Raw genomic sequence first — 17,063 nt, 5'->3', positions numbered from 1 at the left:
ACCAAAAAAAAGTTAACTTTTTTGAGGGAAAAATGGAATACTTTTCTTTAAAATAATTAATGTCATAGATTTAGAGTTAGAAGGAACCTTAGTCCAACGCTGTCTTTTTACAGATGAGGAAACATCAACAATGTTAAGTGACTTGTCCAGTCACTCAGTGGCAGAGCTGGGATTTGAACCAGGTCTACTTAACTCCACAATCATCAGTTTTTCCTGTGTACCACACTGAGGCATAGCTGAAAGAGACCTGGACAAGAATTAAGGAATATTTAGTCCTGAATCTTCAAGTGACTAAACTAGAACCCTAGATGAACCATTTACTCTATAAGTTTCCTCAATTTCAATTTCCTAACCTATGAAGTGAAAAGGTTGAACTAGATGATCCATCTAAGTTCTAAGTTCAGTGATTTTTCAATGTATACTATCTGCCAAAATATTCTGTATATTCTTTTAAAGGGCTATCAAATTGATTGCTTTTTTCTCAAAAGAAAAAAAAAACTTTTGAGTTAGTTTTCTCTTTATTGGTTGAGTTATTGCTGCATCATATGACCTCTTCCCAAGGCAGATAAGCAAGGCAGGTCCAACTCTAGTATGTGCATTTCTTTCAAGTTGCCACATGCATAAAATATTGAATACTACTTGAAATACCATGGAAGACCATTCTATTTCAGTAGAGTGTAGTTTCTTTAAGAGCAAGGCCTATTTCATTTTTGTTTTTTAACCTTGGAACAGTACCTGTCACATATTGGGTTGTTTAGTCATTTAGTTATGTTTGAGTCTTTGTGACCATATGTACCATATTGCCCATGGGGTTTTCTTGGTAAAGATACTGCAGTGGTTTGCCATTTCCTATTCCAGTGGATTAACCAGTAGAAGTTAAGTGACTTGCCCAAGGTCACACAGCTGGTGTCTGAAATCGGATTTGAATTCAGGTCTTCATGACTCCAGTGCTTTATCCACTGTGCCATCTAGCTGCCCCACCTAGGACATAGCAGGTGCAAAATAAATACATATTGAGCTAAGCTGAATTCATAATATGATGGCATAATAGTGAGCCCTAGGTCTGCACTGAAGTTGTCTATAAGCCAAACAGACTTGGAGGGAAAAGTGATTGAATTCCATTAAGCAACTGATTAGCAAATATAGCGTCTTGTTTTTCAGAAATAATTTAGAGCTCGATTTTTTAAGCTTTTTGTATGTATCATCTAAAAATATTTCTCTCACTCTAATGAACAAAAATATGAAGAGTATTTTGGTTTGAATTTTAAGCTTCAGGCCTAGAAGTGATTGAGCCTTGGGGTAGGGGTTGGGGTCTCGTATTTTGTTGTTATTCAGTCATTTCAGTTGTGACCAACTCTTTGTGACCTATTTGGATTCTTCTTGGCAAAGATCCTGGAGTGCTTTGCCATTTCTTTCTCCGGCTCATTTTACAAATGAGAAAACTGAGGCAAGCAGGGTTAAGTGACTTGCCCAGGGTCACACAGCTATTAAGTATCTGAGTCAGGAAGAAGAGTCTTCCTGACTTCAGGCCTCACACTCTATCCAGGAGGCATATGAATTAACATTTAAAGAAATACACAAAAAAGTAAAATAAATTTAAAAAGTTAAAAAGTAAAATAGATCATCTAAAAATCTAAGTCCACTTTAAAGACTGTACTATGGAAGAAATTGCAGAGTATTCAAGTCCAATTTTCAACAATTTGGAATAGTCTTTCTCCTGAGAGATTTGAAATGTAGAATAAGTCACTTCACCTCAGTTTATTCAGGACCTCGTTTTCATATGTTCATAGATTTAGAATCAGAAATGGCCTTGGATGTCTCATAGTCTGACCCTCTCATTTTGCAGATGATGAAACTGAGTCCCGTAGAGGTACAGTGACTTGTTCAAGGTCACATAGGCAAATTCCTTCCATCTATAAATCCTATGAAATAAATGCAATTAAAATGGTAAAAATAAAGCATACTTACCTGTAACAGTATTCAGATACAGCTGCTTTCTGTAAATTCTGAGAACCTTGATCCTATGGTTCTCTTCAAGCTCCAAGCTCAATTTATACTAGTCTCCTCCAATACAGTAACCAATCGGGATTCAGGAGAGGGAAAAAAAAAAAGAGTTGAGTTCAGCTAAAAATTCTAACATCATGGATTTTCACAGTCATTATCAATCACAAGATTGGAATGTTATGATTAGAACACATGGGATCTTTCATTATGGACAATAATAGGTTTATCACATCAAATGAGTATCATTGACCTAAGTATTTCAGTAAGCAGATTATTTGCATGTCCATACTGGTTGATTTGGAATTAGCTTGGAAATTTTACTCTGTCCCTGACTGTTTTGGTACTACTGAAGTTTCAAGTCAGCACATATGGCTGCTCTTTTTTCTAAACAAAATTTACTTTCAATCTGCTATATAAGATAATGAATGCTTCATACTGGAGTCTGATCAACCCAATAGCAAATTTTGATCAAGTCACATAAGATGAATCTAGAAAATCAAGAATTTGGTCATCAAAGGATAAATGGTCCCTAATTCATCTAGAATGAATAGTTGTAGTTGTCTCATGAGCTTATTCATATTTTATAATTAACTAAAATAAAGCAGGCTAACAAGACATATGTATAGTTAGATGGCACAGTGAATAGAGCATTGGTCTGGAATCAGGAAAATCTGCGTTTAAATCTAGCCTTAGACACTCACTAGTTGTATGACCCAGGGCAAGTCACTTACCGCTGTTTGCCTCAGTTTCCTCATCTGTAAAATGAGCCAGAGAAAAAAATGGTAAACCACTTTAGTATCTTTGCCAAGAAAACCCCAAATGGGGCAACAAAGAGTTGGACACAACTGAAATGACTGAACAACAGCATAACAAAAATCACTAAATATGTATTAAGTGACACACATGGTACTAGGGATATAAAAAAAGAACAAAAGATAGTCTCTATTTCGAAGGATTTCATGTCTAAAGGGAGAGACAACATGGAAACAGCTGTGAACAAACAAAATATATAAACGGAGATTTTTTTTAAAAAAGTAATAAAGAAAATATAGATAATGGGTAGAATGGAGGAAATGGGAAGAATGGAATTGGATAGGTTAGGTCTTATACTATAGGATTTAGAGATTTGTCTTAAAGTTTGTTAGAAAGAGGAACCATTATAGCATTCTAAGGGATGGAATAGCATTGTCATTGGGAGGCAAGAGAGATTCTTTTCCAAGAGGTGGCATAGATTTAGAGCTCAAAGGGAGCTTCAAGGCCAGTCCCCTCATTTTATAGATGTACTTATATAGACAATAAGTGTCTGAGGCAGCATTTGAACCTCTTGCCCAATCCAAGTCCAGTGCTCTATCCATTAAACTGTGATTCCTTAAGAATGTGACATTAGTGGCTGAGAGACTTCTGAAAGAGAGGCTAGAGGAATGTGGTAAGTAAATAATTAGTAACTTGTAAGGATTAGACTTGAGACATTGGAAATAGGGAAATTTGTGGAATTTAGGAGAAGGGACTAGCCATGGAGTTTTTTATTTTATTTTCACATTGAATGAATAGATTGAATGGTGTCAATATAAAAGTATGCTTGAACAGATTTACCAAAGCTAAAGAGGAGATCCTTATAAACTCATAAGCTAAAGACATTTATGTCCTTCAGGGATGACTATGGGGACACCTGAATATTCAAACTCAGTTCTTCCTAACTCCAAATCTACTGTTCACTCCACTGCACCACCTGCCTCTGAGTTTACTCTCTCTTGTGGTTTAGTTCAGCATGAGGAAAGTGGAAAAGGCAAGATTGAATTATACATAGGCCTCTTTAAAAGAAGGATTCAGACATATTAGATGGGGTTTATATGTCCTTGTCTTGTTTGTCCTTTGTTTTTGAAGAAGACCAGTGACATCACAGGTGATGTCTTGACTTGTACGTGAATTGGATTTAAGTGAGGCAGAGTTGTGCAAAGTTATCAGTCTCACTCTCTTTTCCTGAGTCATAGAAGTCCAGTGGCAGGACAAAAGTCAAGAAAATTAGTGGAAGCCCAGCATGCAGTGGATGACCTTGGCATCTTTGATGTCTGAACAAACTCTAAATACACCACCTGCTTCCACCAGGGGAAGTCTTCACATGCTTGGGGTACACATCCCCCTAACTCACCCCCATGTTACCTTCAACCTGGTTTAGCCCATCTGCCAAAACAGTTTTACCAGGCTGTGACCAGTATGCATGCTACAGCTTCTTGCAGCCACAGGTGAGAATTAGGTGAATCAGGAGGACACAAAAGGTGAATGAGTGGCCCTAAAAAAAAGGGCTGGACAAGACCTCGTGCCAGAGGTGCTAGTCCTCCTGAACACTCCATACACTTCCTTGTCTTATCTGCCTATTAGACAATAAACTTCAGCAGGGCAGAGACTGTGCCTTATCTAACCATTGAATTTCCCTTGTACCCAGCACAATGTTCTGTACGCAGTAAACTCTTGGTAAATAAATGTTTGTTGAATATTGCTGAATGGATAAAAACAGGTCCTGTCAGCTGCCTCTTTTTTATCCCTACATTGGCATAAATGCAACTTATCATCATCAACCCCATCAGCATTGTGTAATTCATAGAGATAAGAATGATTTTGTATTTCATGATGAAGAAGGGTCCCCTCATTTTCAAGGGGGGGAGAGAGAAGGCACTAAGATTATTACTATTACTTCCTGTAGGGAAGGGTTTGAATTAAATGGCCTCTAAAGTGTCTTTTAGTTCTATATCTGATTCTATGTTCCTAACATTATTAAGTAGAAGTCTTAACTAACAAAAGCATGGATACTATACTAAGAATATAAGGAAGTATATACTTTGTATATTATATACTAATTTTGTACTAAGAATAAACTATACTAAGTATAAGGCATTGTACACTTTGCTATAAAAAAGATTTTCATTCTACAGTAGCTAGCTACAAGGACTATTAAATTGTAAAAACTTTTTAAAAAGATTACTCTGTATGTAATATAGGATGGTTTCTATAATTCATCAATCAGTTTGTCAGAATATGATAGATTTCAAAATTTGGAATGGAGAATATAAGGAATAATTATTAAGAAAAACTGTTGAGACAAAGTCATATTGAAAACTTAAAAAGAAAAACAAGTTACTGTCCAGTGGAAACAAAGCCAGTTTCTCATTTCTAGGCATACCATTAAGCAGTTTACTCCCAGTAGCTTTGCACTAGTCATCACTAACTCATACCCTTTCAAAAGTACTAGTAAATTACTTGGAACTTGTGAATGAGTATGGAGCATGCTTTCCCCATCAAATGGGACAGATTTGTACTGCTGAAGTCAGTGATGTTAGAGAAGGAGCCCTGTAAGCTTGTGTAATTCGCCTCAGTCCTTTGAAAGTCTAAGTTTTTGAAAGTAAAGGAGGCAGCTATGTACTTGGCAAGAATATTCTATGAAAGGTTTTCCACTCAGTGGCATTAAGTCATCTCAGCAACTGGGTAGGAAGTTAAGCCCTTTAAATATATTAAGCACTGATAATTTTCCAGGCTTTGATGAGCAATAACTTAGGAGCACTGTAACTTTTACTTTGCAGCTTTCTGAATCACAGAGACTTTGTTTTTAATTATTTCTCTGCTTGAAATATGTTGTTTTACATAAGGTTACAGCTATATAATGCCAAAAGAACTAATTATAAAAATTTTTTAAAATCAGTTGAATCATTATTTGACCCTAAGTAATTTTGACCAAATTGACTTAATTCTCTTAAAATGTTTAATTTTTCTTTTCCCTGAACAGAAGCATAGTATAATGGGTAGAGAATGGCCTCAGAGCCAGGAAAACCTGAGTTCAGGTTCCCCACCTCATCCCTGACACATACTGGCTGTGCTGCTTACCCCGACAAGTCACATAACTTCTCACTATTCTACGTAGCTATTTTAGACTATAAGTTATAGAGTAGGGTAACTATAAGTTATAGTGCTGATAGGCACTGAAGAAAGGAGTTGAAGTCCCCATGCTCAGGAGATCAGAAGTTCAGTTGCTATCCTATTTGTAAAATGATTTCAAATCTATGACTTCAAAAACATAATTAACCGAATTTAACATTTGTTTTGGTATCATATAAAGCCAAGTATTTTCTGCATATGTTATCTTTTCTTCTTGTTGTTTATAAATGTAAATGCTGTGTTTTATATGGTATTTAGCAATTTCATGAGTGTGTATTTCACATGAAACTAAATACTCACTCAATCACCAAAGTCATAAAAGCTTCCTTTGAAGTAACAGGGATTGTGGTTCTGGACATGTTGTTGGCATATTTGTTCTTTCATCCCAGGATCCAAGGGCTCACTCACTTGCCTAATCTAACATGAAAGAAAAACAATCCTGCTTTTCCATCTGCAAGAGAAGGTAATATTTCCCCCATTCTTACCACACACAGAGATTGATAAATTAATTATAAAGAATATTTTTGTGACATAATTGCTAATTTTACATACAAATTTAATCATGCTTACTTCATTAAATAAGTGACTTCTTCAATGTTCTGTGATTTCATTGGTGAGACAACTTCCTTTATATCTGTAAATTTACATATTATAATTCCTATCTCTTCATGGAAAGAATGGTCTTTCTTCTATGGCAAATAATAAAAATAATAACAATAACAGCAACAATGACTATTATTAGTATATACTTATATATTTAGTATTATCATTATTATTATTATTATTAACCACCCTGTGACAAACCTGGTGATGAAAATACTCAAATTAGGGAGCAAGTAAGTGGCATAGGGGATAGAGTGCTGAACCTGGAATGAAGACATGAGTTCAAATTTAGCCTCAGACATTTACTGGCTGTGTGACCTTGGGCAAGTCATTCAACCTCTGTCTGCTCTGATTTCCTTCACTGTAAAATAATCCTAACTGCCAGAGGACCAAGTGAAATAATAATTGTAAAGCACTTAGCACAGTGCCTGGCACCTAGTAGCAAATCTCATCATCATCATCATCATCATTATTATCATTATTATTATTACATGGGCTGATTGTCTTGAGTCCTGTACTTGAAACCTTTCCAACAGGGCTTTGATAGATTACACTTTCTTAGCATCACCTTTAAGAATCCAGGGCATACAGAATATAAATGTAATAGATTATGTTTGTGCCAAAAGAAATGACGAAGGGCATGGTTCCAGAGAACCCTGAGAAGACTTACATGAACTGATTCAGAGTGAAGTGAGCAGAATCAGGAGAACAATGTATACAAGAATAACCACATTATAAAGACAAACAACTCTGAAAGACTAGACCAATCATGTCTATATAATACGACCATGAAATAGGCTAGCCAACTTTTGACAGAGAGATAATAGACTGAAAATACAGATGGAGACTTTTTTTTAGACATGACCAATGCAGGAATTCATTTTCCTTGAGTATGCAAATTTGAACAATTTTTTCTCTTTTTCAAAGGGAAGGAAGGGCAAGAAGAGAGGGAGAGAAAATAGATTTTTCTTCATTTTTAAAATGAGAAAAAAAAAAGAAGAATCCAGGGCACTTTCCACACCATGATAAGGCATTGGAGTAAGATGATAGTGCTAAAGGTATATGTAATAATAAGTACATCCATTAATAAATATATTACCATATATATGTGTGTATAAATATATGTATATATGTATACGCACACATGTATATATGTATTATGTGTATATATAGATGTGTAGTAACAAAACACATTGGGCATTTCCATTGTCCACTGAATGATTTAATGAATCTCTCTAAGAAATATAATTTTAGTCCAGGATTTCTTTGTGTGTTACTTGTCATGGATCTCTGAGGCAATCTGGTAAAAACTATGAACTTTTTTCAGAATAATGTTTTTAAATTAATAAAGTAAATGATAAGATTAAAAAGGAAAAGCATTATATTAAAATACAATAATCAAAATATTAATTTTAAAAATTCAAGGATCCAGCTTAAGAACTCCTATTTTAGATTAAACTCTTTAATTATTAATTTTTAAATCATAATAAAAATATCTAAAATTATGGCAAATCTCTTTGCTACAAAGGTCTGAAAGAAGATACAATAACACTTCATTGATGGGGCATTCATTGTTGAGGACTGAGGTCTATTTCCAAGATGATGGGAGTGTACGCCTGTAAGAATTCAAAACACTTGCTCTTGATGGAAATCTTTACAAAATGTTCCACATTTTTTCTTTCTGGTCTTCCTAAGTATTGGATATTTAATATGTTTTTGTTTGTTTGTTTTACCATATGTTCATCACTCATAATCAACATTATGAATCTCAAGTATTGGGCCATGTTGTAATATTTCAAGAGGTAGATATTTATAGAATCCTTTCTGGGTCTTCTGGTGATCCTGGGTCTGCTTTTTATAACTTGTCAATCATCTCCTTTGCTATCAGCAAGTCATCTGTCACTTCTTGTTGTTATCATATAGGCTTGTTTTTTGCAGTTACATCTCCTTACAATTTGATGATTCTAATTGACACTGAACTAGAAAATTCACTTGTGAGAAATGTTAATGAAACAAAATCTAATAAACTCTGAATTCTGAGAGAGCCCCTTGCAAGTATTGTAAGTAGGACTCATGAGTTTATAGCCTGTGCTTTATGAAATCCTTTTGACTCTATAGAAGCTGTTTTTCCTTACTTTCTATTTTCCAAATCTAGGCAGCAAGGTGGTGCAGCAAGCAGATAGAGTACTGGACATAGAGTCAGGAAGATATGAGTTCAAATTTGGCCTAAGACACTTACTAGCTATGTGATTCTGTCAAGACATTTAATCTCTGTCTGCCTCAGTTCCTCATCTGTTATATGGGGATAATAATAGCACCTACCTCCCAGGATTCTTATGAGCATAAAATGAGATGAGGTTTGTAAAGCACTTCACATATCTTAAATTGCTATATAAGTGCTAGCTATCATTATCATTATTATTAGTTAAGATTGCTTGGGGCAGTTAGGTGGCGCAGTGAATAGAGCACCGGCCCTGGAGTCAGGAGGACCTGAGTTCAAATGTGGTCTCAGACCAGACACTTGACAGTTACTATCTGTGTGACCCTGGGCAAGTCACTTAACCCCAATTGCTTTGCAAAAAAAACCAAAAACAACAACAACAACAAAAATTGCTTAACAAGTTATTGCTTTAGAGAAGGTGAGGAAACTAAAAACCAGAGAAGTTAAGTAAGTTAGAAAAGGTCACACAAGTAGTAAGTGACAAAGGCAGGTTTTGAATTCAGGGTTTTTGACTTTGAGTACAGGGCTCTTTATGCTGTACCCTGGCTAAGATGTGCCTGTGTTCCAAAGGCCTATTTATCAGCAATATGTATTCTACTGAGAGTTCATTTACCTTAAAAATATGTCAAAGAAGATTTTCTAAGATAATTCAAATTGGTTAAGATATCATCACCATTATTACAACAGATAGCAGTGATTTTGGTTTGCCATACATAATCATCCCTCTTAATTTCTTTAATTTATAAACACAAATCAAAAATACTGTGTCAAAAATGCTATATCATTTGTTCAATGATGTAGATATTATTAGGGCTTTTTTGGTAGCTTAGTTGAATGGTTCAATTTCTCTATTGTCCATATGTTTGGTCCTATATAGAAATGATCTACATGAAGAGATGTTGTGGAAAATCTGGAAATATAGCACCATCATCTAATGATTACTATATTTGACTCCATCCTTTTAAGTCAAATTTAGGATAAAAGAATAAAGACAAACATATCGGAAAAGCTACATTTGATTATTTGTAGACAGAATTTACTTGGGTTTTTTTCTTATGGAATAGTTTATAAAAATTAAAAGTGCTTTGGAAAGTAGGACCCCATTAGTAAAGGTCTTCAAGCATAGACTAAAAGACCACATGAGGATTCAGAGAGAATTCATGCTTCAGCTGAGAATTGTGCTAGATGACCTCTGAGGCCCGGTGTTCTAGGATTGATTTAATTAACTCAATATGGTGAACAACATCAAAAATCCAAAATAGCCTTGGAGTACTCCTACATAATGGGTGTGGATTTTGAAGTAAATGGGAAGAAAGTGAAACCTTAATCCCCTGAGCAAGACAGGTGGACACAACCAAAATACAGGTGATCAAAGCCAATGTGTTATGTCGGTCAAGTTTGTCATATGAACTGAAAATTGTGTTGTCATCATTGTAGCCCTTGAAAGCATTAGGAATAGATCTCTACCGCTATTGTTGTTGTTGATCCTTAGTTCTCAAAGAAGACCAATGACATCATAATGGTGATGTATGTCTTGACTGTATGAGTATGCAAACATCTCGGTATCCCCAAACTTAACTTCTTTTTTTCCACTTACTAGTATTTTATTTTTTCCAATTACATGTAAAGATAGTTTTCAGTATTCATTTACTGAGAGATTTTGAGTTCCAAATTTTTCCCCCTCCCTTCTCCCTAAGACAGCAAGCAATTCGATATAGGTTATACATGTATAATCATGTAAAACATATTTCCACATTGGTCATGTTGTTAAAGAAGAATCAGAACTAAAGGGAAAAACCACAAGAAAGAAAAAAATGAAAGTAGTATGCTTCAATCTACATTCAGACTCCATATTTCTTTCTCTGTATGTATAACATTTTCCATCATGAGTCTTTTGGAATTGTCCCAGAATATTGTATTGCTGAGAAGAGCTAAGTCTATCAAAGCTGATCATCTCACACTGTTGCTGTTACTGTGTATAATGTTCTCCTAGTTCTGCTCACTTCACTCAGCATCAGTTCATCTAAGTTTTTCCAGGTTTTTCTGAAGTCCACCTGCTCATCATTTCTTATAGCACAATGGTATTCCATTACATTCATATACCACAACTTGTTCAGCCATTCCCCAATTGATGGGCATCCTCTCAATTTCCAATTCTTTGCCACCACAAAAAGAGCTGCTATGAATATTTTTGTACATGTAGGTCCTTTTCCCATTTGTATGATCTCTTTGGGATACAGCCCTAGAAGTACTAGTGCTGGGTCAAAGGGTATGCACATTTTTATAGCCCTTTGGGCATAGTTCCAAATTGCTCTCCAGAATGGTTGGATCAGTAAAACTTGACTTCCTAACTTCTTTTGTCAAGGATCCCCTTTGGCAGTCTGGTGAAGTCTATCAACCCCTCAGAATAATTTAGTCAAATGCATAAAATAAAATGCATAGAATTATAAAGGAAACCAATTATGCTGAAATAAACATCACAGTATTTTTTTTAGAAGTTCATAGAACCCAAGTTAAGAAAATTCTGTCTTCTACAAGAAGCCTTTCCTGATCTCCCATAATGGTAGTGGCTTCCCTCTATTAATTTTCTGTAATTGATTCTGTCTATATCTTGTTTATGCATAATTGCTTGTGGGTTTTCTCTCTCATGAGACTATGAGCTTCCTGAGAGCAGGACTATTTTTTATCTGTCTTTGTATCCCCAGCACTTAACACAGATCCAGGTACATGTTGCTGTTTGTTGATGTTCAGTCATTTCAGTCATATCTGACTTTTCATGACCCCATTTGGTATTTTCTTGGCAAAGATCCTGGAGCAGTTTACCATTTCCTTCTCCATCTCATTTTACAGATAAGGAAACTGAGGCAAACAGGGTTAAGTGACATGCCCAGGGTCACACAGCTATTAAGTATCTGAGGTCACATTTGAATTTGAGTCTTCCTGACTCTGTTGTATCCACCTAGCTGCCCTGCCTGGCACATAGTGGGCATTTAATAAATGTTTATTGACTGGATAACATAATGTGACCACAAAACAGTTTTGTGGGTCAGGGTAGGGAGAGTTACTTCAAAAGCGGCGGCAATCTGAGCATCTTGTCCCATACCATTTAGGTCCATAAGCAATTCTAGCATAATTCAAAGTTCAATCCTGGACAAAACTTCTCACCTCTCCATGTACATGTAGATGTGTGGGTGTATCTCAAAAACAATTCCAAAAAAGCCAGAAACTGGCCTTTGTCAATTACAAATAGCATGCCTGTAATAGTACAAACAATCATGGAAGGAGTTTATACAGCTTGTAATTTAAAAGTCTTGCTTTCATTTGCTTAATTAGATGGAAGGAAATTTTCAGTAAGTGAGATTACATGTAGATGGATGGTGTTTTGTTTGGGGGATAATTCACTAGTAAATGAAGGGAGTGAGAAATTTACATTTGTGTTGTCAGAATGTGCGTTTTTGTTTGTCTCCTGTAAAACTTATTATCATAAACTTTGTATATATACCTATTAGTACCCGTGTGCTTAGATAATTTTTATTGCTTAAAGAGTTGATAAAGTTCTCTACCACTTAATATAGATTTGAATCTTTGAAGCCATTGATTCCCAACCTAATTATTAATTATTTCCAAACTTAGAATTTAAGTACCTCACCAGTAAGAATTGTTTCTGTCATCATATTTGTATGTTTAGTGATTAATACTAGCTCATAACGAGTAGCAAAAGAATACTTAATTCATTAATTGATTGATAGAAGAGCTTAAGCAGTTATACTAGCATAGAGACAGGGATGAGAGACATGGTATAGTGTGTACAGTGGAAAAAATTTTGGATTTAAATCAGAATACCTGGGTCTGAATTCCAGCTGAGCAGCTCAATACTCTTATGATGTTGAGCCAGGCTCTTAATTTCTCTAGGATTCAGTTTCCTCATTTGTTCAACTGTTGTTCAGTCGTTTCAGTCATGTCTGATTCATTGTAACCCCATTTGGCGTTTTCTTGGCAAAGATACTGGAGTGATTTGCCATTTCTTTCTCCAGCTCATTTTACAGATGAGGAAACTGAGGCAAGCAGGGTTAAGTAACTTGCATGGGGTCTTACAGCTAGTAAGTATATGAAGCCACATTTGAACTCAGTAAGACACATCTTTCTGACTCTAGGCCCAGCACTCGATCCACTGTACCACCTAGCTTCCCCAATTCATTCAGCTAGCATTTATTAAATACCTATTATGTGAAAGAAACTGTGTTGAAGATAAAAAAGCAAATTTTTTTTAAATAGTCTTTGCCTTCCAGGAGCTTCTATTCAACTAGACTTTTCATTCATTTGTAAAATGAGGAGATTGGACTAGGTGATGAGGCCTAAATTCTATGAATTCTATTAATTTTACAAGGTAGGTGCTTGAAAATTACCTGTTGAATTGAATAAAGGGAAATTCCTGGACTTGCCTCAGAATTAAGGTTGGAAAAAAGATAGGAAAAAGGAACATAGTGTTGTTATATTTTAAGTTTTAGATCATCATTTAAATGACATGTGGTTAGGAAAATTATACTTCCTCTAAATTACACAAGGAAAGTCAAAGTTTCATTTAAAAACAGAATCTGAGATTACAGGCCAACTCAGTATCTGAACTAATGGGAAATAATCATTGTGTGGATAACCCAAAAAATTATTTACAATTGACTTTGCAGTGCACATGACATGATTATACTTGAAGAGGTAGGTTTTATTTAAAATTGTCTGTAGCAAAACTGGTTTGAGGTCTCAGTAGCAGGAAGAAGCATAACATTTAAAGGATGCTGCCGTGATAATCAAGAAGTGAACACACAGAAGTTGACTAAATCATTTTAATCTGACTCTTGCAGGAAAGAGTAGGAATGAAGAAAATCTAGGTAGCCATAGAGTTTTAGAGCAGGCGGGAGAAGCCTTAATGATGGGCCTATCCAATCCTTTCATTTTATAGATTAGGAAACAGCCTAATGAGGCTTAATCAGAGTTATAAATGAATAGTCTAACATCACACAGCTAGTTAAAGGCAAACGTAGAATTGGAAAAGCCCAGATCTCCTGTTTCCCAAACCAGTATATATAACAGTATAGATATAACTATAGATAGATGGATATACATACAGTATATATACCTTCATATGTATATGCATGCATACACACATGCATATGTGTATATGTGGGCATATGCATATAGGTTTGTATGCATATACATGTGTGTATATTCACATACACATACATGTGTGTATGCACACATAGAGATGTATGTGTATGTATATCAGCTAGGTGGCACAGTAGATAAACATGAAACCTGGAGTCAGGAAGACTCATCTTCCTGAATTCAATTCCAGCCTCAGATACTAGCTATGTGACTGTGGACAAGTCAGTTAACTCTGTTTGCCTCAGTTCCTCATCTGTAAAATGAGCTGGAGAAGGAAATGGTAAACCATTCCAGTATCTTTGCTAAGAAAACTCCAAATGAGGTCACGAAGAATCGGACACAATTGAAAATGACTGAACAACAAATATATGTGTATATGTGTGTGTGTGTGTACGTATACATACATATATATACACATGTAATATACACATGTACACATGTGTGTATATGATTATATATGTACATATAGATGTTATGTTTTAGAGAATGTGATCTGATCTTCAGGAGATTCAAATGATAATGAAGAAACATTTCACAGAGTTTTGTACCATTAAGGACTATTTAATTCAATACTTCATTTTTAAAGATGGAGAATCTAAGACTGAGAAAAGGAGGACAACTTTCCCAGAGTCAAGCAAGAATCAAGCAAAACCAGGGTCATACCTAGCTTCTCTGATTCCAAATCTAGGGGAGTTTGGTTTTAAACAGATCTGCTATTTCCTTTTCTTAAAAAAAATTTCATTTCATTTTATTCTTTATGTGAAATTCTTTAACATATCTCCTAAGCAGTACAGAGTCACTTGATATAAATGATAATATTAATATTCACTACATCCCTGAAGTAAGGGACAAGTATAAGGTCAATCAGGGTCATATCCCTTCTCAATGAGCTCTGCAAAGGTTTGAGCATTTTCGTCATATTATTCTTTTCTCTGTTTATTTTGGTAATGAGTAGTTTATCAAAAATTATATTTGCAAGGTGATAGCATTCAAACCATGCAGTTCTTCTTAAGTTTTCTATCCTAGCTGCCAGATGAAGTTTCAGCCTCTATCATCCCATGCTTGTACTGGCTTGTACTTAAACAATGATCTACAGTCTAGAATTTTGTCTGTCGGAGAATCTATTAGTATAGGCTTTATGTAACATCATAATGAATTATTTATTGGAACTGGCTCCACAAAGACCTGCAACCATGGGCTGTCAAGTCAGTAAAGTGAATTCCTTGCAGGCTGGAACTTCTTTTCATTTTGTCTCTGTATCCTCTGAATCCAGCATGTTTCATTTTCTGCACAAAGAAAACACAGAGTAAATGCTTGTTGGATTGGCTTTGGAAATGCTTTTGTTTTAGTTAATGTTGCATTCTTAGTAGCTTTGCCAACATGTGAGTTCGGTGGGGTTTAACCAAGATGAAAAGATCTGTCATATGAGAAAAAGCCTAACTGAATAGATTATATAATATATAATAGGTTCATGCCCAGAAGTTTAGCCCAGTAGGTGATGCAATTGTTCAGCCATAACAACTCATGAAATATGGAGGAGTTATAAACTATACCAGAGGATGGAATGCCCACACAAGTGAAACAGTAATAATAATAATTCATAGCTATATGTTCCTTTAAGTTTTACAATGCCCTTTTCATACAACAAAAATGTAATGTCAATAGTGCCAGTGTTATTACCTTCAGGACTTTTCCAAATATCAAAGATTATTGTACTGTCTTGGTTTGAGTTCTCCCAGTAGCCTATATCTTAAACCATCCTCTACCTTCTGGGATAAAGAAAAAAACAAAGATATGACTTTGGAAAGGTCATTTGGTAAATTCTCTAATATTTTTACCAGCTCTAACTCCTGGGGTAGACTATCCATTCATTTCTCTCATTGTTATCTGTCCATTTCAATCTTTTAAAAATTGAATGCTTCCTTGAAACCATTATTTGGAGAAAAAATCTCATGCAATAGAGAATATGTTATAAAAGTGTATATATTTTAAAATGAGACAAAATGTAAGTCCAACAAGCTTTTCCGTATCTTTTGTTAGTATTGCAGTATTTCCAAGGTTAGATTCTATGAAATTCTACTGGGAGGCTTGAAGTAGGATGGAAACTCCTGACCCTACCTAACTCTGGTCATTTTGAACTATAAGACTAGAAACGGAAAAATTAAAGCCATAATGCAGTGCTCATAGCACAGTGATTATGAGTTGAATTCTTCTAAGACCTCAATCTGTTTGTCCTTCATTTTGAAACTGAGACCTCGGTTTCATTTGTAACTGAGCCTACGTGGCAGGAATGAACTAACTGTTTTCAACTAATTAACTGGTCAATTGAATAAAGTGACCAATTCAATTTCCTGCCTCCCCCCTTCCCCCTCCCACCATCCCCAGTGATTTTGAGATATTGCTTCACTGAATTTCACAGATTCACAAATTGAATTTGTCTTTGTGTTGATTCAAAAGCTGTGACCTAGGAATTAGTGGCTCACCACATTTAGTCCCATGTAATCTATCTGGATATATAGTTGCCTTACCAGTAATGCCTTAGTCTGAATGAGTTGTTAAGATGACCAGCAGTATAGTGTAATGACCTTTTTTGCTAGGTTGAATCTAATCTGATCCTTATTATTAGTTCCTTGAATTATATTCTCCCTCTTCCTAGCATTGTGGATTAAATGTTCTCACACTGTTGATGAACCAGCAAATTTTTTTGCCCCTTTGGTTTTTAATCTTAGTCTTCACAACAAACAACCCCATGGTGGTGTTTGTCCTCAGACTGTTGTCATTATCTCTGATCCAGCAAGAATTAGCATAATGTATTCTGCTTCCTGAGTCAATCAATGCTAATGAAAACCAGAATCATGCATATCTTGTACTTGACCAACTTTTCCTACCCCCAGGTTGTAATAGTAGTATGTGTCCTGAGACACACACATTTCTAATATGCAAATGAAAATCCCTTGCTTAACAATAAATGACTCATTAAAAATCTACATGTCGTTTTTAGGAATACAGAGAACCTACAAATAGTTCCCACCTGTGTTTTGTAAAAGACTCGTTTTGGAAAAAGCTCGTCTTATTTAAAATGAACATCCAAAGGAAATGTTTCAAAGCTGTGGGCTCACGTCCACCAGAAAGTATGTTTCTGGGGAAA

General features: G+C 35.3%; 1 protein-coding gene across 2 annotated transcripts in view; it reads left to right on the top strand.

Annotated features, from left to right (window-relative positions):
• The window catches only part of ARHGAP6 (Rho GTPase activating protein 6), a 640,842-nt gene that overhangs the window by 477,510 nt on the left and 146,269 nt on the right, over positions 1-17,063 (top strand). The gene's annotated exons all lie outside the window — the stretch shown is intronic.

This window comes from Vombatus ursinus, unplaced genomic scaffold, assembly GCF_900497805.2.
Source record: "Vombatus ursinus unplaced genomic scaffold, bare-nosed wombat genome assembly UNPS02014814.1, whole genome shotgun sequence".
Classification (NCBI taxonomy): Eukaryota; Metazoa; Chordata; class Mammalia; order Diprotodontia; family Vombatidae; genus Vombatus; species Vombatus ursinus.
The sequence above is the reverse complement of the archived record's forward strand: the minus strand, read 5'-3'. Positions and strand labels throughout refer to the sequence as shown.